Below are 26,756 nucleotides of genomic sequence, written 5' to 3' on the forward strand. Positions count from 1 at the left end.
AGAGAAAGTTAGGCGTTGAGCACTCTAAAGAGCTAAGTGGAAAAGTTTAATCGTAAGTTTTTAAGAAAGATAATATTTACATATAATTTTGTTCAAGATTGTGACTCTATTAACTCAAAATTGTTATTGTTGTGAATTGCACAATATTAGTAGCTTGTAATAGGTTTACAAGGAAGAATTTTTACCCCTTGTGACTGTGGATATGTTTTTCAGGTTTATACTTAGAAGGGCCTAATGCTTTCTTTGTCAAACCACTTACCACCGAGGTATGTGTCTTGCTTTGCTCTTAATTTGATAGTCGAACTGTTGGTTCTAAGTTTTAGACGTCATAATATTTTCTTTATGATTGTACCAAAGCAGATAGTGGAAGTTGTTTAAGAAGATTGGAGGTTAATGCTTTCTCGACATTCTTTTCCTTGCAAAATTTTTATTTTACAATTGTGCTTGAATCGTTGCTTCATATATCTATTGAACATTTTGTCTAAAAAATCAGAGTGAGGTTACAAAAGTTGGCTCTACTACAATTTAAAGGAGTCAAGCAATAAGGGTATATTATTGATGTAATGATTTTCAACTTTTTACTATAAGTTGGAATGTTTTTTAGGACAATAGAACATCTTACAGTATTTTTTTTTTATTTGTTTATATAATATTAGTGGATTTATAGAAGCAGAATTTTAGCTTAAACCTATGAAGTATTTAGTTCTTATCTTTAATATTTTCCTTCTAGGAAAGGTTATATGATCTTATGTCATATTTTTGATATGTTGATTCTTAATCGACTTCATTGATTGGTTTCTCCATTTTTTGTAAAGTTCTTTTCTTAGTATATTGTGTTGTATAGGGATTAGGGTTTTGAAGCTTTGAATCAAAGAGTTTTTGTGTTATGATTGATGTTTTTCACTTGGTCAAACCATGCTACTCGGTTAATAACCAAGGGAGACGACATCCGATGTCTGACAATTTAACTAACCCTTCATTTAAGTTTAATAGATCATAAACATATATATGTAACATGTTATTAATTGCTATAACACTTACCCCTGAATGCACCTTTAACCAATTCTCTACTAATGACATCCTCTAGCAGTCACTGATTCATGAGGTTTATGAGTCATTACTATCACTCAAATACATGAAGAACGAACTTAAGAAGTCAATCAAATAGAGGAAGATTAAGCTCGGGAGAAGATGTTGCAAAACCTACAGAAGAAGTGGATTGATGGGCTGAGGCTTCAGCAATTTGATACCAATCTCGAATCAACTAGCAGACCATCCAGGTTATTGAATGCTCATTCTTATTCCGTCTATTTTCTTCCTATCATTTGTTGTGCTTACCAACTGATTAGACTTACAAATTGACTAGGTCGTGGTTATAATTACAGATTGACTAGGACATGGAGCGCTTATTGCCCTACAACTATGTGTAATCGGCACTACCACTAATCCCTGTCAATTTGACACACGAGCAAACTAAGAGGGAACTCAGTTGTGAGTTCATACATTCTACTTCTGTAGAACATGCACTTATGTTTGCAACTCACTTATTAGTTGTTTAGTAGAATTGTTAGACACAAAAGGATCGAACTTGCTCCACAATTGGATGGTGATAAGGATTGAAGTCAGAAACCAATTGGATAGTACTTTAGAATTTTCACTTATTAGTTGCTTTATAAGGCATTATTCAATATTGATTGGTAAGTCTAGCTGATAATAAAGAATCTCTCATAAACGATCTAAGCTTTGGTTTTGTAAAACCAATTAACCTTTGCCTTCATTACAGCATGTTTTATTTTTGGCCATACTTTTCTTTTTTATATTATTTTTCCTTTTGCCTATGTAGAGCTTTTGTTTTAACCTAAAGGTTGATTGCTCTCAAAGAATATATACTTCGTCCCAAGTATGCATTTGTCCCTCCCTTCTCTCTACTAAACAATTTTCTTGCTTATATATAATTAAGCATATTCCACTTCAACATGTTAGTTAAATTCAGACTTAAGTTTATGTATGTGATAATGTTCACGTGGAGATAATCAATATCATTTTTTGGGGGTAGATAAGTTGTTATAGTGATAAGCTATTAAAGTCGGTTTGGCCTATGGTTCTTGGGTGGTGATAGATGTTGAAGCTTTCCTTATGTTTCTCTTTTGTTTTCTGTGGTTGGTCACTGCAGTACTCACGTAGACAAGTGAAAGGCAATGGACTTGCGTGAGTGGTCCGCAACACTTATGATTGATTAGTTAAACAATCGTGGTCTCAGTAGTTGGAATTTGAATGATAATTGGCATTAGGTTATCACTATTTTGATTAGACTAAAAGCTGAAACCATCAAGGATTTCACCGTCTGCCTCTCCATCTTTTCAAGGATCTTGCTATTTCGTTTGGTGAAGAAACCCAACTTAACTCAAAGCCAACAACAATTCTCCTTTCTCCAAAATTTAATTGATGGTTGCATAAGATGCGATTTTTTTTTTTCTCATCTTCTTTCTATGTTTGACTATGTTTATGGGCAAGTAAAATAAAAAGACAAAGATGTATATTTTGGATGCCTATCCGCTATATATGTCGGGAAAATCTATATAGATATTGATAATCAAATTTGATGAGCATGGAGTTGTTGTACTTAATTATTGTTTGTTTCCATGAGAAAATCAAAGGATGTTGAGATCTTACACCAAATGAGTTTAATTATACCAAGCTTAGAAAGTTAGAGTTTGTGATAATTTTTATGTTACTTTTGAACTTTCTTCAGATATATCTCTACCGTGGTAGCAGTTGATATTCGAGTTCGTGACGATTTTCACCCCTGGAATTACGATAGTTTACCCAATGACTTATTTTTAAGGTGTGGATAGAAGAGATGAAACCGGCTCTTATGTCAATTATAAGGACTGCAAAACAGTGAACCAACAGTAGCACTTTCAAATAAATTATACTAAAAAGGGAATTGGAAAAAAAAAAAGTTACTAAAGTACTTGGCCTTTGCTCAAATATGGAGCAGTGCTTCCTTAAACTTTACAGTCTGCGTACTATAGAGTATAGACACAAACTATAAACGTACTCCAATCAAAAGAATCTCAAAATATAAAATCAAACACATGAAAAATGAGAGATATTTTATCGATAATATCGGGGATGTTGAGTCCATTGGAGAAACGGCCGGTTACCGCGATGAGTGGGATAGTCGATTCCATATGGATAAGCGTCGGACGAAAGCAGTTGTTAACAGATAGTTGTTGAATACAAAAATGCACGCCTGCTTGAGGAACAAAATGCCCAACACTATAACTACACTTATTACCATGGAAGCAACAAAACCGAAGAGTTCTCCATAGTGTTTTCAAATGTCTAGAATAAAAAGTGTTGAACACAGAAATCTCTTGAACTATCTGTGTTTTAACACACTCAACTCTGACACGTACAGAATGATGGGTTTGTGTGCCATTATATAGTATTTTGGTTGTAAACAAACACAGTTGCAAGTTAATATTTTTGGGGTAGGTTAATAAAAAATGGCGAAGTAAAATTATGTTTACACTTTTCGGCAATTTCTTTTTAACATCGCGTGCATAGCACGTGCATCTTGCTAGTATTATAATAATTCTATGAAATCCGTGTCAAAGGCATGGACACTAACTAGTAATAAACATACAACTTAACAAGATATATGTGCATATGTTATGTTAATGTTGCATACCCCACTAGCGTATCTGATATCCCACCACACTGCTAATGCCTAATGCCCAATAAGAAATATGGACAATGATTGTTGTATGTATGCATAAACAACTGATTTTAAATTTGGAGTTTAGAGGAAGTCAAATGTCTCTTCTTCCTCCTCCTCTTTACTCTCCTTTATTTCTCACATCTGCGTAGCCAACCAACATGAACTGAACACAAAATCGAGATTGAACTAACATCCAAAAATGAAGCACCAACTTTGTTCACTCAAATTTTCACCCAAAATCTAGAGTTGATTGAATTGGATTAAGTGTTGGGGTTAATGTTTTGAATGAAATATAGTTAGAGTTACTATTTGGCAATGGCTAGAATACTACTAAAGTAAAGTTCCAAGTGCAACAAAGATTCTTTTTCCATAACTGACTACCAAACTTTACCCAAAATTAAGGAAACCCGATATACCAGTGTTATCAGACCCGGCCCGGTGGATTGACTCAGTAAACCGGCGAACCGGTTTTCTAACCGGGCTGAGTCTATCATTAGATCGTTTCTGCAGTTGACCAGGAGCTAACCTAGTTAACTCGGGCGGTTTTCTATTAAACCCAGCGAACCCAGACGGTTTAAGCATACTGGACCGACCCAATAACCCAATTTTGCAATTCTTTGAAATTCAAAAAATCAAATTGTCAAACTGGAGACTTGAACCTGGTTCACTCTGCGAACCAACAAATGGGTCTGCCACTACAACCAACAACTTCCTTGGGTATATTACATTTTTTTTATATACTTCTATTAATGTTGTAATACTGATTGTATAATAAGAGAGTAGCTTATATATATTATAGTCTTTTAATATGTGTTTCAACCCACTGGTTGGACCATTAATCTATTGGTTGGACTGTTAACCCACTGACCCGGTTCTCTTACCGGGTTAAGGTCTGTATTGAGTTTGATAACATTGCGATATACTCATTAAATTGAATTATTTTGATCTAAATTTGCTAACTAATTGTGAACAATAATATTATATAGAAAGATAATTGAGATTCCCACTATATTCTAGCGGCGCAGTCGTCAAGATTGTCGCCTGCAAGGGACATCTTACGTCCCCCACACTCCACTCTACCTACTAGGAGGACTAGTCACTATCAACCTCTAAAGTTCACTCAACATACTCTAGCTACTAACTGTTACAAGTGTTGTGCATGCTGCCAATTGCTCTCACAAATACTACATACTATGACGTGCTATTACAAGGCTTCATCAATCACAATTATGCAAAGAGGACTTCTACACCAGAAAATTGGGTATAGGTATACAGACGCAAATTTTTTATGTTCAGAAGAAATAGCAAACTTTTTTTTTGTTTTTTCTTTATAAAAACTGAAATTTGACATCTGTCTCAAATTTGAGGCTGACTTTTACAATTTTAACCTCTTTTATTAGTCCCAAATTAAAAAGCCCAACTACCAACAAAAAAAAACTACTTAACTAAATCGCTACCAAAAAGAGTAGTGGGTTAATCAAAATAACTAAAATTCATCCAAAATCTATAAATTCCAATTAAAAATGAGATGAATTTACAGAGAGATCAAAACAATGTGGAAAACATCAACTTCAAAAACGGAAAAATGATTGATTACAACTAATTTCAATACGAATGCCTTTAACAATTTAAAATCGATCTCTCGATAATTTTGAATATCATGTTTAAAAGCTTTGTTTGATGTAATTCAAATTGTGAAATTGTGAAAGGACAAATTTTTTTTTTTTATAAGACAATTGTATTATTTGATTCAAAGACATCTTGGAGCAATACACACGCACCCTTGCTTTTTATGAGTGGCCTCGATTGACACACACACACCCATAACAAGCATTACATTGGGATTTTCAGATTATTTATTTGTGGAAGAATTGGCAGATTACAAAATGAAAGGGTAAAAAGAAAAAATAAGAAGTTTTAAAAACAGTTAATACACCCAAAAAGTGATATGTTGTTAAAATTGGAGTAGAATCAAAAGATAATATTGGTCTTTCTCTAGACAAAAAAGACACTAAAGAAAGTGTCTAGAGCCCAATTTCTAGATTAATCTATTGGTTGGACTGTTAACCCACTTACCCGGTTCTCTTGCCGGGTTAAGGTCTGGATTGAGTTTGATAACATTGCGAAATACTCATTGAATTGAATTATTTTGATCTAAATTTGCTAACTAATTGTGAACAATAATATTATATAGAAAGATAATTGAGATTCCCACTATATTCTAGCGGCGCAGTCGTCAAGATTGTCGCCTGTAAGGGACATCTTACGTCCCCCCACACTCCACTCTACCTACTAGGAGGACTAGTCACTATCAACCTCTACAGTTCACTCAACATACTCTAGCTACTAACTGTTACAAGTGTTGTGCATGCTGCCAATTGCTCTCACAAATACTACATACTATGACGTGCTATTACAAGGCTTCATCAATCACAATTATGCAAAAAGGACTTCTACACACTTGGGAGAGGACTCTCTCTCTCATGGCTTCCTAGCCAAACTCTACAACTATCATTTGTAATATGAATTCGGTGAATTATAAACCTATCTCATACAATCATCTACTTCAATATAATCCATACTACACCTAAACAACATCAATAAACTATTCAACCATTGTAGACATAGACAACGACTATGTCGAACTACATATTACACAGGAGAAAATCGTCTTAAGTCTTGAAGTGACTTACCCGTGTATATTTATTTACAATGACATTTCAATACCATAATGGGTGCTGCTTGCTCTTTCTTTTGAAAGAAATACATCTAATTCTGTGCTTTAATCAAACACCTATGAGGCAGACTACTAAGGATGATTGGGTATTATACAAATTCAAGCTGGAGATATTTATTGTACAATAAAATGGAAATAAATTAAAAATTATATACTTAGATTGGCTTGAGAATACATTCAATAGAAAAGCTCATCAGAATGATTGAACGCTATCCAAAGTTTATATTCATTTCCATTTTTATATCACATTAACAAACACTAAACTTTAAAAAGAGGATTAATTAAAAATGGTAATATTAAAGAAGGGTCGTGGTATTGACACTCCACTTTATAGAATTGGCACCTTTTCATTAATCACATAAAAAACACTCACGACAAGAAGTTGCTGCGAGATCGCACAATTCACGACATCGGGTTACCGCGAGATCCCATATCCCACGGAAGGTGGTTGCCATGAGTCTTTTTTTTTCTTTTTAATTTTTTTTTAATAGCCACTGTAAAAAAAATTAGTTGCCTAAGATGGTTGTGTTCACTAAAATGGAGTTTTGCTTGTGTTAATTATTAAAACTCTTATTTATTAATTTGATCACAAATTTTCCTTATAGTATATGAAAATATTTTTGCGAGATAACAAAATTATATACCTCGATTACATTTTTTTTGTCATGGTTTTGGTATTGTTCTTGGAGTGTATAAAAAAGTTTTAAAGAAGAAAATAAGATATCCATATATCGTGTATGTTTAATATGCAAAATTTGAAGTGAAAAAAAAAAACAAAAAAAATGTTTGAACTGCCTGCCGTGGGATATGGGATCTTGCGGCAACCCGATGCCATAGAATTATCGAGCATGTGGAGTCTAAAAAGACATATAAGAAATAATCATTATTATTTTATTTTTTGTCAAAAGAGTGCCAATCTTATCAAGTGGGGTGCCAATACCGCGCCGCTTTAAAGAAAATGGTAATAGACAAAGAACCTAAAAAAATAAAAAGGATGACTAACTTACTACTTGATGTCGTCTTTTTCGTGAAGATTCGGAGTTATAAATTTGAAACATTCTAAGTATTAAAGTAAATTCCAATTGAAATTAAAAAATAATATATGTGTTGCTTAAATATGAAACTCTCGTAATCTCTAAACAACTGTTGAGAAAGCATTTTCAGCTTTGCATATTGTAAATAATCAACTTCGAAATCATATATGAGATGAGTGGTTGAATGAGAATACCTAGTAACATATATTGAGAAAGAGATATTTAAAAGTACTAATTCTGAGGCGATTATGCACCACTTTCAGAAAATGGGTATTCGTCGTGGAAATTTGAAATTTTTTTGTTTGATTTTGAGTTTTTAGAAAATTTTATTTTTTGGATAATTAATATATGTATGTTTGAAATTTTCAATTTTTGGTATTAAGAATTTTTAGGTGGGCGTTTCTACGTTAATTTGCCCACACTGAACTAAAATCCTGGCTCCGCTTTCAACACTTTTGTTTGTATTTGGGTTAGGATGGGACGCAATCCTCATCTTCCCTTTGTTGACTCGTGAGATTTTGTTGCCACATCAATCCCGCCGCCCAATCAGGTGTAACTTACGTAAAGAAATTGTGTGCCTGGGTCATGTGGTGTAGTTTTTTTTTTTTGATAAAATAAAGGTCATGTGGTGTAGTCGCTCCCAATAATGTAGTATAATAGCGCAGATGATAGCTACAGACAGTTCATATTCCATTCAGTGTTTTCAATTCTGTTATACTGGCAAATCCTTTGTTAGTACAAAATGTGTTCAGTTTTTTCAATTTCATCAAATACAGGTGGTATAGGAGTAGGCAAGAAGGAAGTTATTTCTCATGACTTCCATAAAGAATTATTAAAATGCCGCAAAGCATGCAGTGACTTGCACTTAACAGAAATTTTCAATAGGCACTCTCAACTCAAATATTCATCCATGAAGGATTCATGGACGGTACCTGAATCCCGCCCTACATACCTACAAGAAGCTTATGAGCGTTGCACCCATACTTTCCCTGCAAGGGATAAAAATATTTACCAAGGTACGTTTCCCGGCCCACTGATCAAAAAATTAACCAAAAATTAACTTTTGCTGCTCTAATTTCAGGATCTTTGTTATTGCCTGATAAACAAAAGAAGGCGGTCTGGTCAATTTACGGTAAGGTTTTCCATGGCATACACAACGATTCGTTCGATTTTGTTTATTTTTTTTTTAAAATGAGATCAGTAACTGTTTGATGCCCCATACTTCTGGTATCATCACCCAAAGATTTTACCAATAACTTTGCTAGTTGGCACCTGCACACAACGATTTGATTGCGGTTGTGTTTGGTTGTTTTCTTTAAAATTTACGTGGGTTTGAACAGCTTGGTGTAGGAGAACGGATGACCTTGTTGACGAGCCAAATGCAATCGATGTTGGTGTTGATGTTCTTGATAGATGGGAAGAGAGACTTCAAGATATCTTCAATGGAAGACCTCATGATATCCTGGATGCTGCACTTACAGATACTGTTTACAAATTTCCAATAGATATAAAGGTACTTGGTACATATGCTTAAGGACTCAATGGAATGATACAGTTGCTTTACTTCAAATTAACTGCTCAAGCTCGAGTAGTTTGATTTTCTTTCTATTCTTTTCCCACTGTAGCCTTTTAAGGACCTGATTGATGGAATGAGAATGGACATAACAAAATGCAGATATGAAAACTTTGAAGAACTTTATCAGTATTGTTACCATGTTGCTGTAGCTCCAGGGCTTATGGTTGTCCCTTCAGTGGAGCTTCAACCTGAGCCTTTACGGAAACTCTATGATACCGTCTTGTATGTGTGTATTGCTGTTCAAATTACCAACATCCTTAGAGACGTCAAAGAAGAGTGAGTCTCATCTATTTAAACTTGATTAAAATAGCTCTAGAGGTAATTAGTAAATTTAATCTATTCGCAACTTCACGCTATATCTTAAGGGATTTGGTTCGTCTTGGTAGATACTAGATAGTCCCGATTCCAAACATTGGCGCACTGATTTGTGAAATGCCGTGGGAAAAAAACTGCCGCGACCTGAGCACTCTATATGCTATAGCTAGCCCCTTCAGCGCCCTCCCCCTCGCTATTCAACACACTATAGTTTGTCACTTTCTGTGCTTGCTTTCACTGTGTTTGACTTGCTTTGACAATTAATAGCTACTTTTAACAGTGCTCTGATGGGAAGAGTGTATCTTCCACAAGATGAACTTGCACAATTCGGGCTATCAGAGAAAGATATTTTTCGAAGGTCACTGATGATTGGAAAGAATTCGTGAAATTTCAGATTAAAAGAGCTAGATTTTACTACAGCCTAGCTGAGGAGGGAGCTTTTCAGCTCGATATGACTTATCGTTTGCCATTTTGGGGGGCCGCAATTTTGTATTCAAAGCTCCTGGATGTAATCGAAGACAATGATTACGATAACTTGACGAAAAAGGTTTGTCTAGGGAGGACTAAGATGATTTGTACTTTGCCATTGGCATTCATCAAAGCTGCATTGCGAATCAGTTAATTAGAAGTTGTTCAGTATGTCAGAGTGCAAAGCGCGCACACGCGCTCTATTCAAGGCACAGTTAGAGCGTGTCCCTGACTCGCGTCCTGTTTAGAAATCCACCGCTTGTGTTTATAAAGACTCGCACAGTTTGTGTTTATTTCAATTTTAGGAACTTGTAATCTCTATATAAACCATTGTAATCTCATTAGAAATCAATCAAGTAAATATTCTCAAATCTCTCTCTAATTTATCATGGTATTAGTCTAATTTCGATCTAAACCCTAACTCTAACTGCTCTAAGCTTCCGCCTCCTCTCAATTCTCAATGGTCGACGCCTCAAACACCAATAATGACTCTCCTCCAGGTTCCGATGATTCTTTCTTTGTACACCACTCAGATAGTCCTACGGCTATTCTCGTCTCTCCTTTGTTATCCGATGACAATTATCCGACTTGGTTACGGTCTATCTCTGGAGCCCTTCAAGCAAAGAATAAGTTTGGTTTTGTCGATGGCTCTGTCACACCTCCTAGTACTCCCAAAGAAAAATCCAAGTGGTCGCGATGTGATGACCTCGTTGTTTCATGGATTCTCAATTCTGTTACTCCAAATATCCGTGGAAGCATCCTCTATGTCGACTCTGCATCCAAAATCTGGAAAGATCTAGGTGACAATTTTTCACAAACTAATGCACCCAAGGTCTTTCAACTGAAGGATTCTATCACTCTTCTCAAACAAGACAATCGTCCGGTAACTGTTTAATTACTTCACTTTACTTAAATCTTTATGGGATGAATTAAGTTTTTTGTCTACTATGCATGTCTGTACTTATAGTCATGCATCTATTTTTGCCAAAGAGGTTGAAGACGGTCGTTCTATGAAATTCATGTAAGGCCTAGATGCTCGTTTTCAATCCATTCGCAATCAAATTCTCTTAATGGATCTTTTTCCTCGTATGTCCAAAATTTATTCTTTAATCCGACAGGAAGAGAAGCAACAAGAGATTCATGCACTCTCTTCCTTCTGCTCCAGACGTTGCTGCCCTGAGTACCCACTTTCAAAAGACCAACTGGGCTTCTTCTCCGAATTTAGGCCCGTCTAAACCTCTCTGAAGACAACACCGGGTTCGAAATGACCTCAAGCGCGTCGCCCTCGGATCTGTGGTAACAAGGGCAGCGACGACGCGCTGCTTCATTCTGCAATCACTGTAACCGTGTTGGACATCATATTGGTACATATTACAAACTGCACGGTTATTCCCCAAGCCGCTTTCAAGCTAATTCGGTGGCTACGGACTCCAATTCTCCTGTTTTCTCCACCGAATAATACAACCAACTTCTCAGTTTGCTTAATTCAAGTAGTACCACTTCACAAGAAAACATGACAGGTATATCTTTCTCGTGTTTTTCTAAATCCATATGGATCATTGACTATGGTGCTACCAATCATGTATGCTCATTATTACATCTGTTTTCTCATTATCATACTTGTTTAACATATTCTGCTCTTAAACTTCTGGATGGAACAGACCATTTAATTACTCATGTTGGTAGTGTTATTCTCTCTCCTCTATTGCGTCTTGACAACATTCTGTTCGTTCCCGCTTTTCATTTTAACTTGCTTTCCATTAGTGAACTAGTCAAATCTCACCCTATCTCTGTCACGTTCGCTAATGATTCTTGCATTTTTCAGGACCAATTAACGAAAAAGAATATTGGATTAGGACGGCTTAATGGGGGACTCTACCATCTCCAACTAGCTTCCGCTTGCTCATCCCACAACTCCACCACCAATAATTTATGGCATTATTACTTAGGACATCTCTCTTCTACGCCTTTGCAGATTTTAGCTAAGCAGTTTTCTTTTATTTCTAGTTCCAATAATGCTACTTGCAATATTTGTCCGCAAGTTAAGCAAACAAGTTTATCTTTTTCTCATTCAATAAAAACTATTAGACCTTTTCAAATGATTTGTTGTGATATTTGGGGTCCTTTTCATTTACCATCCTATTCCAATGCTCGCTTTTTCTTAACTATTGTCGATGATTTTAGTCGTGTTACAATCTTTTTTTGCCCTGGTTCATACTCAATTTCATTCTACAATATATTCGCTCATATCTGGCCATAGCAACATTGATGACCATTTTCATAAAATCCAAATCATTCGATCTGACAATGGATCCAAATTTATATCCCACAATATGCAAACATGGGGTTATCCACTAGCGTAGTTGCGTTGCTACTCCCCAACAAAACACTGTTGTTGAAAGAAAGCATCGTCACTTACTCAACGTTGCACAAACATTACGTTTTCAAGCTCATCTCTCATTATCCTTTTGGGGTAAATAGTGAAGTTTGATATATCTAGACGTAACCGAGCATGCACCTTCTTTTTTATCTTTGAACGAGAGGGTGTCCAAGTGAATGATCGTGAGAAAATGGATGTTTGTGGAAGATATGTTGGATATGGATAAGATTTAGAAGTAAGGAATGGAAAAAATGAGAATGTGGGTTTAGCACAAAACTCATTCATGGTGTAGGTGGGAACTGTCTCAATTATGAAAATAAAGGTGTCAAGTGCCTTTCCCTTGGGAATTATTTCTGTATTAAGAGGATTTAGAAAATCGTTCAGCATAGAAGAAGCAAGAGGGTCAAGCGCAAACTCCAGGTTCCTTTGAAAAGGTGGAAGGTGGGGAATATTGGTGATGGAAGATGAATGAGTGTCAGCTAGAGCTCTCAGGTCTAGATCATTAGAAGCCTTGAGATATGCCAGACATTCCTCAATAGGTGGGTCAAAAGAATCACTGGGATAGAGGGTGAAAAATTCATCTTCCGTCATAGCGTCAAGGGATAAATGGATGTCGGTAGGGTAGGACTTGCGAGATGGCAGGGAAGAGTTGCAAAAGAGTTGAAGGAAATCTTCCTCAATTTCATCTACGTCCAAGGAGTCTTTGTCGAAGTTGGAACTTCCAAAGGAAAGGAATTTGTGCATCTGGTCATCTGGAAACGTGGTTTTGAAATAATCATGAGCAAAGCTCTCGATCATGCTAACCTCTCCATCGATATTCATATCAGGAAACTGTTTGATTGTTTTAAAAACATTGACTTCAACGGAAAGATGGCCAAAGGACAAGGACATCAAACCATCGCGGTAGTTTATAAGCACGTTGGCAGTTGCCAAGGAAGGGCGCCCTAAAATGATTGGAACAGAGTCGTTAGCGACTTCTGTATCAAGGATAACAAAATCCGCAGGATAGTAGAAATCCTGAACCTAACCAGCACGTTTTCCACTACACCTTTAGGATACTTGATAGACCTATCAGCTAATTGCAACATCATTGTTGTAGGTTGCATTTCCTGTAGACCTATTTGTTTATATAAATAATAAAGGAGTAAGTTAACACTCGCCCCCAGGTCTAATAAAGTAGTGGTCGTGTGAGTATCCCCTAAAGTGCATTGTACAGTAGGACAACCAGGGTCCTTGTACTTAACGATTCCATTGTGTTCCGTTACGGTTGGAAACTGTTCAGTTAAAAAGGCGTTTTTAAGAATCTTTGTCTTACGCCTAGTAGTACACAACTCTTTAAGAAACTTAGCATGGTGAGGTAACTTTTTAATCACTTCAAGAAAAGGTAAGTTTATCGTTAGATTTTTAAAAACTTCTCTAATCTTGTCAAAATTTGTATCTTTGTTTAACATAGCTAATTTCTAAGAAAACGATAGTTTCTCTCTATATTTAGCATATGGATCAACAGGATGGCTAACCTTGCTTTTCTGTTTCTTAGGCTATGGTTTAACTGGTACCTCTACAGGGGTAGGATCTTCAGTTTCTGTTTTTGTATCTAGTGTAATATCTGGTGTAGGGACTACTGGTGGGGTAACTATAGACATAGTTACTTTGTTATTAACCACTCTGCCTGAACGGAGAGTGGTGATGGAATTTAGCTCACCAACGTTTTCATTATCCTTACTAGTATTACCGTGTACCTCAAAGGTTGTGTTTGTTGTTTTAGGATTAGGTATCGTTTGACCTGGAAACACACCTTTGGGTTGTACTTTCTCTTGTGCTAACTGCTGTAAGGAAAGTTGGATAGCTTGTAAAATCTATTGTTTGGTTTGCATAAAGGTGTCGAAACGATCTGGTTGTGGAGGAGTGTTAGCTATAGGTTGTGTGACAGGAATTATGTCACATTGATTATTAATGGGTAGATTTTGATAGTTATTATTTACCGGCACGATTCCTCTATTAGCGTTATAATTATTATTGTTATAATTATTATAATTTCCTTGTCCTTGTCCTTACCTCGGTTGAGCTTGGTTGTAATTGTTTGTTGGCCTAACATTTGGATTAAACAACCTTGGAGGTTGTTGATTATTTCGCCAACCGAAGTTGGGGTTTTGTTGCCAAGCTGCGTTAGGTTCGCTATTAATGGAACAAATATTATCTTGTTGTGATTGTTGTTGTTCATAAGCGAGAGGACAATAGGAGTCGAGATGCTCTGGACTCAAACAGAAATTACATGGATTGGAGTTGACATTCATGACGGGAATAGGTTTTTGTTGAACAGAAATAACCTCTACCTTTTTAGTGAGAGATTCGATTAAATTTTTAAGTTCAGGATCGGGTTTCATCTCAAACATACCGACGACTTTAACTGTTGTAGAAGAACTAGTGGAACGGGAGATATCGTCACTACCCCCCAGTTATTATTACGCTTAGTTTGATCTTCTAAAAATTTATAAGCCTCTGAGGCTCCCTTACTTAGGAAACTACCCCCATTCATTATGTCAAGGACTTCTTTATGGTGGTGTAAAAGTCCTTTGAAAAAGGCACGAACTAATGTGTCTTTCGCTAGGTTATGGTGTGGACACTCTATAAGAAGATCGGTGAAATGATTCCAAGCCTCTGAAAATGATTCATGAGGATTCTATCGAAAGAAATGAATCTTGGAAAGCATTTCATCGGTCTTCAGTGGTGGGTAAAAATGTTCCATAAATAGTTGAACAAGTTTGACCCACGAGTCCACAGAATTAGGCGCTTGGGCAGTTAACCAAGACGCTGTCTTATCGGTTAAGGTGAAAGGAAACACCCTCAGTTTAATTTGTTCAACACCAACCATAGGATGGTGAAATGTAGTAAGGACTTGGTCAATCCTACGCATGTGCTGATAAGGTTTTTCATGGTTTAACCCATGAAAAATGGGTAACAAATTAAATATATTTGGGGGAATTCGGAAATCCCCCACTGGGTCTGATAGAACGATGCAAGATTTTGGGCTATCGTTCAAGGCTTAATTTGTAAAAGTCAGAGAGAGGAAACTCTCTTTCTTCAGCCATTGTTTCAGGTGTGGTGTGTGGTATATTAGCTAGAGGTGTAGTAAGTGGTATACTAGAAAAGGGTGTTTGTTGACGTTGTCGGTTATTTACGTTAGGCGTTTTTCTTCGACCTGACCTTAATCTCATGCAAGGCTAAGACCAATCTTAACTAAACACGACAATACTCCAAATAATCTTTATATGCTAGTATGAACCTCTAACAGGAGATGCGAGGTGTTGAAGAAAGAAGTACCTGAATGCCTCCTTGCTTCGCTTATGAATAGCGTCTTGTATACGCGTGCTCAGTGTATATAACAAGTTAGAACACTGAAAACCTTAAAGAAATGGAAGTTTGAAACAAACTTGTGGAAATCATGCAGTTTTAGCAGAGGTCGCGCTCAAGTTAAACTGGAGCTCTAGGCGCTTCAGCGCGGGGGGCGCTCGAACTTTGCCTTTGATGGGTGCGGGTCGCGCTTAGGGTAAAAACTCAAGTTCTAGGAACTTCAGCTGGGGGGGAAGTTTCGAGTTTGCCTTGGATGGATGGTGGTCATTTCGGGGGTAAAATTGGAGTTCCAGCGCGTGCTGTATGCGCTTTTTTTAGTTTATGCCGCCTAGAGGTAGTGCTGGTCGCTCCATGTAATTCTGCGAGGAAAATTTCAATGCTGAAACGGACAACCACAGTTAGAATCAAACAAGGGTGGATGGGTTATGGGACTTTGGAAGACTAACAATTCTAAAGAAAACAATACTAAAGGGAACTAAGATGGCAGCGACGCCATTTGATAAAGGTAAAAATTGAATATATAATTCTACTCACAAAAAAGTGATGAACCTAAACGCAAGTAAAACTAAAACTCAATTCGTGTGTTTATCAAAGATTATTCTACTCTCGAATCTATTGAAATAGAGTGGAGTAAAAGATTCGTTCCACTCCTAGTTCTATAACATTCAATATTTTCTACGACTATCGGTCTATCTAAAGTTAATGAGAGTTTTACGAAGGGAATTATACTACGATGTGAATTCAAATAACAAGATATGCTAATTCAAACTACGGAATTTCTAAATTGACTATATGATAAGGAATTAGGGAGGATTGATTCCACCTTAACTCGACATAATCAACTAACAAAGATTCGTCGTGATTCAAATTTCAATGCTTTCGCATATCAAAATGGTATTTCTAATCCCTAATTATACATGGCAATCTCTACCAATTAATAACTAGCATGTGAAGCAACCAAACCCATTCTCATGGTGAACTAATTACTTTCTAGAATTAAATAGATTATCACGACGATTTCTAAGTTAACAAAGATCAAGCTTCATCAAAGTTTCTTTAACCCCCTCTAATAGAGGTTTAGCCTAGAATCATTATGCTATCATTTCTTATTGAATCTAAGCAAGGCATCATAGAAAGATTGTAAATTTACTAATTTGATCTAATTAATAATTCAAATCTAACTTAACAATTAAGAAATGATTAACAACTAAGAATCGAAATTAGATCTAAGTAATTTTAAATAACAAAAACTGAAATTATAAAGAACTAACTATTTTTATTAATCTAATAAAGAATTAACAATCATTCAATAATCTAAATTAAAACAAGGTAATAGAAAATTAATTAGTTTAATGTAAAAACTAGATCTAGAATTATTCTCTAATGGCTACTTGCTACCTAAACTAAATATTTCTTAAGGGTTAATTCTTGTGTGTTGAAATGGAGGAGACCAGATCCACATTTTCGTGCATGGGCTGAGGAGCCATGTTTTGGGCCGAAAAATCGAGCCCAAAACCCAATCTCTTAAGTCCACAGGGCCCTTTTCAGTTGGATCTGACTTCAGCAGGCTTTTCCTCCACTTTTGCTCCTTTGATTGGGTCAAGGTTTGGACCATTGGAAAGCTCTGGTCGTTTTTACATAAGGCAGGCCCAATTCCAAGGCCTAAGTCCAAAGATACAGTCTTCGGAATTTCTGCTAACTTTTGTGTGCTGTTTCTACCTGCGTTGACTTTGACTTTTCAACTTTTGACTGGGCTTTACAAAGGCTTTTTCTCCTTGAATCTTGGCCTTTAATCACAGAACTTCTTAGCAACTAACCCTTGATCCTTTATCTCGCCAAAGTGGCACATTTCTGCACATAATTGACTTTAATGCATGAAATACATAAAACACGTAATCAGCATTAACTCTTATTTATTATTTGCATAATTGGTTTAAAAGTATTATTGTTAAGAGTTTAAAACTACAGTTTTGGGCTCTTATCACGAGTCTTATAGGGAATTGACTCCGTGTCATTGGAACTGCCATGTCATTAGATGAAAGCATCAAAGAAATTCTCGGGAGAAGTACCGGCTCACTTGCTTTGTATCCAGTTAAAATCCTAGCCTGAATCACTTTAGGAGCACATTGAAGAACTATTAGTCGTGTTCCATTGCAAAGTCCATTTCTTGGTGCTATATTTATGAGCAGCATAATCGGGCTCCCACATTTTAGCTTTAGTTGGAAAGGAGGTAAACTTGAGGGATCAAGTGAATTTAAAAACTCACTTGGATAATCACCTCCATTCGCAGGAGAGTTGCAATCTTTTTCAACTGATTTATCTGCTACTAAATATTCAATAACATCTCCAGGAAACAATTTTAAGGCAGTGCCATTGATTTCCTTGACATCCTCATTATGTGCAGCTAGAATAGTATGCTCTCTTAATAAATCAGCTGACCTTGTGCCCTCTACGTTCAAATTTGGGTACACAAAGTAAATGAGTTCTTCGAGATTTCTGTAATGTCGTATCCCAGATGAAAGCTTTATCGTATCTTTCAGATTCGTTATAATCTAAACAAATCAGTTAAACTTAGATGATGAGCTACTATGTAAGAGTATTTACAAAAATACAGTTCAAAATAAATAGTTAAAGTAGATATTTTACCTCTTTCAAATAGTTTGCAAAGTCGATTTTATCTAGCTCTGTCATATCAAGCCGCATGTTTTGAACCAAATGCAACACTTCCACATGTATCTAGAGTGGAGATCGTCTCAATAATGCAATGACAAATTCTTCACGAACATCTTTCGGTATAACATGCAAAGTTTGCCTAAAATCCCCTTCGAGAATCACAGTGATTCCACCAAATGGATGCTTATTGCAACATATATCCTGGAGTGATCAATTAACAACTTCTACATAGTGTCTATGTTACCTGGGGACTTCATCCCAAATAATAAGTTTCATCTCTTTGAAAAGTTTGACTTGCAATGATTCTTTATCAAATCCATATATTGTGTCTTCTAACACATCTAGTGGTAACCTAAATGTTGAGTGGGTAGTTCAAACTACGCATAATAATAATAAAGACCTTAATTCCAGAAGAAGCCACCATAATCACGATATTACCGATACTACGACATGATGCTGAAATTGTATTGTATAGAAATGTTTTTCTAGTACCCCCAGCTCCATTTAATAAAAATAATTTTCCTTTAGCATTGTGCATAGTATCCGTCACTGCATTGAAAGCTTGGCGTTGCTCTTCATTAAGACGACTGACATTATCATTTGCCATACTGAAGTTGGTGTTGCTCCAAAATTTTCTCTTGGTAGTGGCATGTCTGGGAAATCTGAAAGCTTCTTACCACTCTCAAAAAGGATTTGGTCCAATAAAAATAAGTCGTAGTATTTTACTTGGTTGTCAGATGGATTTGAAATGAAAAACAATGTTTTCATCTTGGGTGCAAGATCATCACATATTTGTAATGCAAATCTATCCCACAATATTTCTGGACGTGTTGGAGTGCACTCTAGAGGGATAACACTGAAAAGTCTTCATAGTTGATACCCAGTTTGCGTCACAATTGCCTCCTTTGAACACTGTTTCTACTCCTTATCATCTTCTAACAGTCCCTGTGCTATACATACGGCTCTAAATGTACTATATGGAACACCATCTACAAATTTCAATGATTCAAATGACTGCGGTGATAGGGTTATATACTAAAAACATTACTTTTGTATTAACTCTAATTCTTTATATTTTGAATGATAATCATATGGGCAAATGTTATGCATATTATATATGTTATTAGTTATATGCATGCGTCTAATACTTTATGTTGTAGATGATATGGTGTGTGGTGACACACAGAAGATCATATCATCAGTACCTTATAAAGTATAAGTAAACGTTCACAACCTAGATAGATTTGGACAAACCATTGGTACGGTTATAGTATAATCTGGTATTAGTCTATCTTGACTACAGGATTACACTAGTACATTTTGTGTGTATTGAACAGGACCAAGTGAGGTTGTTTCTCTTTATATTGACTATATAAGATAACAAACTGTTATTATGGATGCTTGTCCTCTTAATCTGGATATAATAACTGGCACTTACGTGCATTGTACATTTCTTTAAATCATCAATGAGTGAGATTCATTTGTGAATCAACAAACTCGATGGATTGGGTAATGACATTGTATGTAAGGTGTGTTGTTGATTATAGAAGGAATCCGTGACCCGCAGGAAGTCGGGTTGATGATGTCTCCTTGAGGAGCTCATAAGAATCATCATGTAAACCCTGTAGGTAGATTTATTCCGACATGACAATGAGGTTGAGTGGTATTACTCAAAGACATAAGAAGTTAATTAATGTAGTTGTCAGTAACTTGACTTAATCAATAGGCATTCAATATCTTAACACAGGGAGATCAACAAGCATATAATATGGAGCCCATACACGTAATTTGGGATTAGGGCGGTAGTGCAACAATGACCTTTAGTGGAATAAGCCATTTGTTGACGGACTTGGGCCGTGTGTTCTGGGCGAACATGGGAAGCCCAAGCCCGTCAGGAGACCTAACCCTAATTTCTCCTCATGGTCCCTGTTGTAGCCTATAAAAAGAAACCCTTTTTCTCTTGGCCGAAATTAATCAAGTTCAGTGATTGAAAAAGAGAGGCAAGGAAAGAGAGAGAAAGGGCTGGTAGATTGTTGCCCACATAACGTCCATTCCAAGGACAGGAATACAACAGAAGATCAAGAGGTTGCTGATTCGTAGAGCTTAGATTCTCAGAGTTATCACAGCTGATCAAAGGTATGATTCTAACCAAAATCGTGAACACCCTTTATTCCGCTGAGCATGGGTTTTCATTGTTTGTAAATCATTCGATGCAACCATAACGGTTCCTACATGTCGGCCTTTTACAACAGTTAACAACAAACAAAGATAGAAACGTTCACCTACATTTGGACTTCAAAATACATCTGACCAATAGCATAACAACTTTTGCTCCTGGGTGTCCAAATTTTCTTAGACTTGTCGAAAACAAAGTGTTGAGGGAATTCTTGATAAGTGTATTTTCTGGCATGTGGATATTTAGCACAATATTTGAAGAATACATTTAGAGTTGATTTCTGACGCTTAGCTCGAGCAATAATTTCTTCTATCTGTTTTGTTGCCTTTATAAATAACCCGATGCATTCTAGGCAAGTGGACTACCAAGCGAACAACATTTGGTACCTCATCGTGCATTCTAAACTCTAATAGACACCATACAGCTTCTGGTGGTCCAATATACCTCCTGTCGATGTAATGTTGCATCTCGTCATTCGCTCCAGTTAGCACCATAGTTGTTTTGTCAAATCCCTTGCAAATATACTTAGTGATATATTTGACCGCCCAAACTGATGCACATACTTCAACGTTAATGTGGTAGTCGAACATTTCAGATTGATATGGATTGTACGGAGTGATATTTCGGTTGTCAACGATATGCTCACCTCTTATCTTGTTTTTGACCTTGTACATTTTTCTTGTGTTGTGACGCATATAAAGAAGGTACCCTTCTCGATCCATCATTGTCTTTTCAACAAATTCTTGTGGATAATGGAACCTGCACTTGCCATCTTGCATACATGGTGCTTCTGGGTTTTTAGTACCACACAGACCATGAATCATGCACTTCATAACGGTCTGAAAGAGTGCAGGTTGAGTGTCTGGGTCTGGAATCTCGGCAGAAACTATTCAATCCACTTGTTCAGTGGTGCGAATCTTATCCTCATGTTGAAAGAATATGAGAGCGTGCATGTGTGGGAGGCTGCATTTTGAAATTCAATGGTGTAAACATGTGCCACTGCACGTCTCATTTTTTAAGATTGCATTCATTATCACTTTTCGCTTCATCTCAAATACTCGGGCGACCAACGCAGGTTTATCAGATGTTGTCTGGTGACTCTTAAGCTCATTTTGAATTTTTGGCCAATTCGGATTTGCAGTGATTGTAACAAAGACATCCGGATGTTTATTGTATCATGTGATTGCCATTGCATCTTGATAAATCTCATACATATGCCTTGGACTCCTTGTATGAGACGATGGTAGAATAAAATGCTGGCCCACTTGATTTGGATTCAGTCCCTGTGCTGTAACATCTGTCAATCCTGAATACAACTCTGCACGAATCTCAGCTTGATGATCTCTGAAATAGCGCAACTTGTTCTGTTCGGTCGAAGCCCAATCGTCAACAACAAATTCTTGGCATAGAGGCCCTGCCTGCAAGATCGTTGAATACTCTGTTGGGAGATCAAACAAACGATAAGCATAGTACTGCGTCTGGGTCAAACACACATCTGTTGGACGATTAACCTTGGCGAGAATTACAGCTGCTAAGGTACTTATATCAGTCCGACATAGGGAAGGAGCCACTTATCGATCTCAATGATGACGACCCTCCCGAAGCTGGTCGTACTAAGAACCCAAGGCGAGGGGACCCAGTTCGGCGCGAGCTATCTGAGTCAGAATATAGCAACTCAGATGAGGACTCAGGAGCAACCTCATAGCCGGAGTCCACTAACCAGGATCGTGATGTCGACCCTCGACACCGAAAAAGAACTCAGAACAGGAAATTTTCTACTAAGGAAAGTGTATGGGAAACTGAGAAGAATGACCTGATCCATCAGATGCATCGGATGATAGGCAATGGGAGAAACATGCAAGACTCCCTTGTTCAATCCACCATAATGGTAGCAGGCATATCTCATTTTGCATCACAGGTGATAAGGAAGCCATACCCCTATGGGTACAGACAACTGAAGTTTAGTGTCTTTAGTGGCAAGTCAGATCTAGTCGGTCACGTATTCAAGTATAGTGCCACTATGGGACAATATGAGAGACATGACCATGTCATGTGTCAGGAGTTCAAAGCCTCCCTATCTGGATCAACGCTCCAGTGGTATCACAGATTACCTGAGCATCAGATCAGGTCCTCAGAAGAACTATTTAGGACCTTCATAGACAGGTACTCATGCAACAAGTATCAGCCAAAACGGATCGATGCCCTATTCAACATCAAGAAAAAGGAGGGAGATGCGTTGAGGTCTTACATGCAACGGTTCATGGAAATTTCAATCCAAATAGAGTCTTGTGACGAACAGACTACTATAATAGCTTTCAAACAAGGGTTGGATGAAAACAACGCCTTATTCGGATCTCTCTCCAAGAAACCACCCTGCAATTTAGAGGAACTCCTTGACAGGGTTGAAACTCATGCGGGGTGGGAAGAAGATGTCCTAAACAGACGTCAGGAAGCGAAGAAAATTAGTCGGACAGTTATTGGGCTTCCTCGGGAAGGGAATGGAAATTATTCCCATCAAAAATCAAAGAGAGATAGTAATCGTAATCGCCAAAGGGCCGAATCTCCATCAAAGGGACAAATGCATAGAGGGCAATACCAAAATGTAGCCAATAGTTCAGATGGAAAACCATAGAAGAAGCCACGTGTGGAAGGAACTGAAAAAGCTCTTCCCTCGATGGATAGAAACTTTGCCCCTCTGAACAAAATGCCAGATGAGGTTCTGGACTCGATAAAAAATCAGAGCTACCTCAAATGGCCAGCTCTGCTAAAGCTAGGCTCCCTGGGTACCAGAGACCAAAAGTCCTACTGCAAGTTCCATAAGAGTAAGGGTCACAGCACTAGAGCCTGCAGGACCCTAAAAAATGAACTATAGGATTTGATTGAAAGGGGGTATCTGAAGCAGTTTGTGGCACACGAATAGGCCAATATAGTACAGCCTGAGGAGATCAGCACGTCAGTTCAGGATCCTCTAGGTGCTGGACCGCTCAATGGCCGACTCCAAATAAATATGATTTCCAGAAAAGCAAGTAAATGAAATGAACAGATCACTGAAAAGGGTGCGCGATATCAAATGCGCATCGCCAAGCAGATGAGGATCATGAACAACGAGCTGACTATAGGAGTTCAGGATAGCGCGGTACCCCACAAGGATTTGCTCATCCTCTTCACTGAGGCTGACTATTGCAGCATCCAGACCACCCATGAGGATGCGCTTGTTTTGACACTTCCTTTTGGAGATTATGATTTGATGAATAGCATAATGGTTGATCCAGGCAGCTCAGCAAATGTGCTATACTACGCCACATTCAAAAAGCTGCAAATTCTAGACTCTGAAATGGTCGCCACCAACTCCAACCTATATGGATTCAGTAGGGTCAAAGCTCTAATAGTTGGAGAGATCCAACTACCCGTAGCTACTGGTCTGGTAACTCATCATAAACTTTGTCATAGTAAAAGCTAACACACCCTATCATATGATCTTGGGCAGGATCTGGCTGCACAGACTCCGTGCTATTCCTAGCACCTATCACCAATGTTTGAAGTTCCCGCATAACGGGACAATTGAGATGATCAGAGGGGATCAGGTGGCTGCCAAAGCATGCTATGCGCTGGCGACGAAGCATTCACCACTCCCTTTTGAACCAATAAAGGTGGGGTGACCCGCCAAATAGCAATTACAGTTGGATCCACCAGTCTCGGACCTGGTCCCACGAGAAAGGGAGGATTCCCCCTCACTGGAGCCATTAGAATAAGTGAAAATTATAGGTGGTAGCTCGCCAACGACCACTTTCATCGGCACCTTGTTGAGTGTTGAAGAGTGCCAAGCTTTGATATAGTTCCTCCGACAGCACAGAGATGTGTTTGCTTGATCATTCGAAGAAATGCTAGGAATTGATGTCTGTAGTGATATAGTAGTAGTCAAGCAGAAACCGAGAAGGATAGGTGCTGACAGATCCAGGGTGGTAAAAGCTGAAGTTGAAAAACTAAAGGCAACTAATTTTGTCAGGGAAATCAATTTTCCCACCTAGATTTCTAATATCGTCCCAGTAAGAAAGAGGAATGGGTCGTGGAGAATCTGTATTGACTTCACGGATCTGAACCGTGCATGTTCGAAAGACAGCTATCCTCTGCCATGAATTGACAAGTTAGTGGATGCGACGACCAGACATGAACTGTTATCCTTCACAGATAGGTCATAAGGCTACAACCAGATCCTTTTACATGAAGATGACCACAAGCATGTCAGTTTCATAATCGAGGATGGCCTGTACTACTATCAGGTCATGCCATTCGGATTAAAAAATGCAGGAGCCACATACCAGCGTTTGGTAAACAAGATGTTCGAAGGATTAATAGGCGACATTGTGGAGGTGTATGTGGACGATCTCCTGATCAAAAGTCTGAAATGGGGAGATCATCTCTCCCACTTGAAACGTGCATTTGACGTTCTTCGAGAGTATCACATGAAGCTCAACCCTGCAAAATGTGCTTTCGCTGTATCATCAGGAAAGTTTTTAGGGTACCTAGTTACTAAGAGAGGGATTGAGGTGAACCCAGATCAGATCCGAGCACTCATAGAGATGCCTTCACCTAAAAATATGAAAGATGTTCAAAAAGTTACAGGCAGGTTAGCAGCTCTGAATAGGTTCATCTCCAAGAGTTCAGATAAGTGCAAACCCCTCTTTCAGTTACTGCGAAAGAACACCTCCTTTGCATGGACGGAAACATGCCAAAAGGTGTTCAATCAACTCAAAACATACTTGGGGGCACCGCCGATCCTTTCAAAACCTATTGAGGGAGAAGTCTTGGGTCTTTATCTCTGTTCCTCATGACTACGACATTAGTTCTGTAATGATACGCATGGATGAAAAGAAGGTTGAAAAGCCTATCTATTTCTTGAGTCGGACGCTCCTACCAGCAGAAACAAGGTACCCTAAACTCGAAAGAGTCGCTTTAGCACTTGTTTTTGCCGCAGAGAAATTACGACTGTACTTCCAGTCCCACACCATCAGAGTGATCACAGAGTAGCAATTGCGATCAGTTCTGGAATGACTGAATAGGTCAGGAAGACTAGCTAAATGGTCTGTGCAACTGTCAGAATATGATATTATTTACGTCCCCAGAATCTCAGAGAGGCACTAGCAGAATTCTTAGGAGATTTCCCAATGACCTACACAGGGTATGATTCAACCACCCCCATCCTGATGATGGCATCCTGTCTGAATCTCTAAACTCCCATCCAGATCGATGGGAGTCGAGCTCCAAATGGCGGCTATTTGTGGATGGATCTTCAAATGACAGAGGTGTAGGAGTTGGAGATGTGTTAGTTATTCCCGACAGTATGCGGCTTGAGAAATCTATCCAATTAGGCTGGAATGCCTTTAACAATGAGGCAGAGTATGAGGCGATACTTGCTGGTTTCACAATGGCCCTCGACTAGGGCCTAACACACCTCACAGTTTTTAGTGACTCACAACTGGTTGTGTTCCAAGTTGATGGAGGGTATGAGGCCAGGGATGAATGAATGGCCAAATACCTGGAATTGGTAAGGGGTCTTCAAGGAAAGTTTGAAAACATTCAGTTCTATCAGCTGCCTTGATCCGAAAATCGACACGCAGATGCTTTGACATATGTTGCCTCGATGTTGGGCAACAGTGAGTCACGCTCCATCCCTATAGATTTCTAGGTGAAATCTAGCATTCAGATCCCAGTTACAACAGTTTGTATTTTTCTAGCCATTACTCCAAGTGGGATGGATCCATATAAGTCCTACCTCAAAGACGGAACACTCCCTGAGGACAAGAATGTAGCAAGGCGTCTGCTTGCAAAGATACAAAGATTCACCCTCGTTGGAGACGATCTGTACAAGAAGTCCTTTCTGGGACCTCATCTTAGATGTCTCTCCCCACATCTCGCTAAACAAGTTATGCGAGAAGTACATAAAGGAATTTGTGGCAACCATGCTGGAGGCAGAACACTTGCTCTCAAGATCCTAAGGCAAAAATACTTTTGGCCTTATATGCTAAAAGGATGCACAGGTTTTTGTCCGCAAATATGAAAAATGTCAACGATATACTCCGCTAATCTATATTCTAGCAACAGAACTACACCCATTGGCCAGTCCATGGCCATTTGCACAGTGGGGAACTGATATCGTAGGACCTCTACCACCTGCTCCTAGTAATGTTCGATTCCTACTAGTTGTGACAGATTACTTTACCAAGTGGATAGAAGCAGTTCCCCCTGTCTTCATTCGAGAACATGACGTTAGAAAGTTCATTTGGAATAACATAGTCTGCAGGTTTCGCATACCCAAAGT

The 26,756-nt window shown here is 38.0% G+C and overlaps 1 pseudogene across 1 annotated transcript; it reads left to right on the plus strand.

Moving 5' to 3' along the window:
- The first annotated feature begins 7,750 nt into the window (after positions 1-7,750).
- On the plus strand, positions 7,751-10,228 carry LOC147476552 (phytoene synthase 2, chloroplastic-like; annotated as a pseudogene). The gene is made up of 5 exons (XR_015207461.1): positions 7,751-8,514; positions 8,580-8,630; positions 8,839-9,011; positions 9,124-9,350; positions 9,670-10,228. The product of XR_015207461.1 is annotated as a phytoene synthase 2, chloroplastic-like (transcript).
- The last annotated feature ends 16,528 nt before the right edge of the window (positions 10,229-26,756 follow it).

This window comes from Coptis chinensis, chromosome 9 (genome assembly GCF_015680905.1).
Source record: "Coptis chinensis isolate HL-2020 chromosome 9, ASM1568090v1, whole genome shotgun sequence".
NCBI lineage: Eukaryota > Viridiplantae > Streptophyta > Magnoliopsida > Ranunculales > Ranunculaceae > Coptis > Coptis chinensis.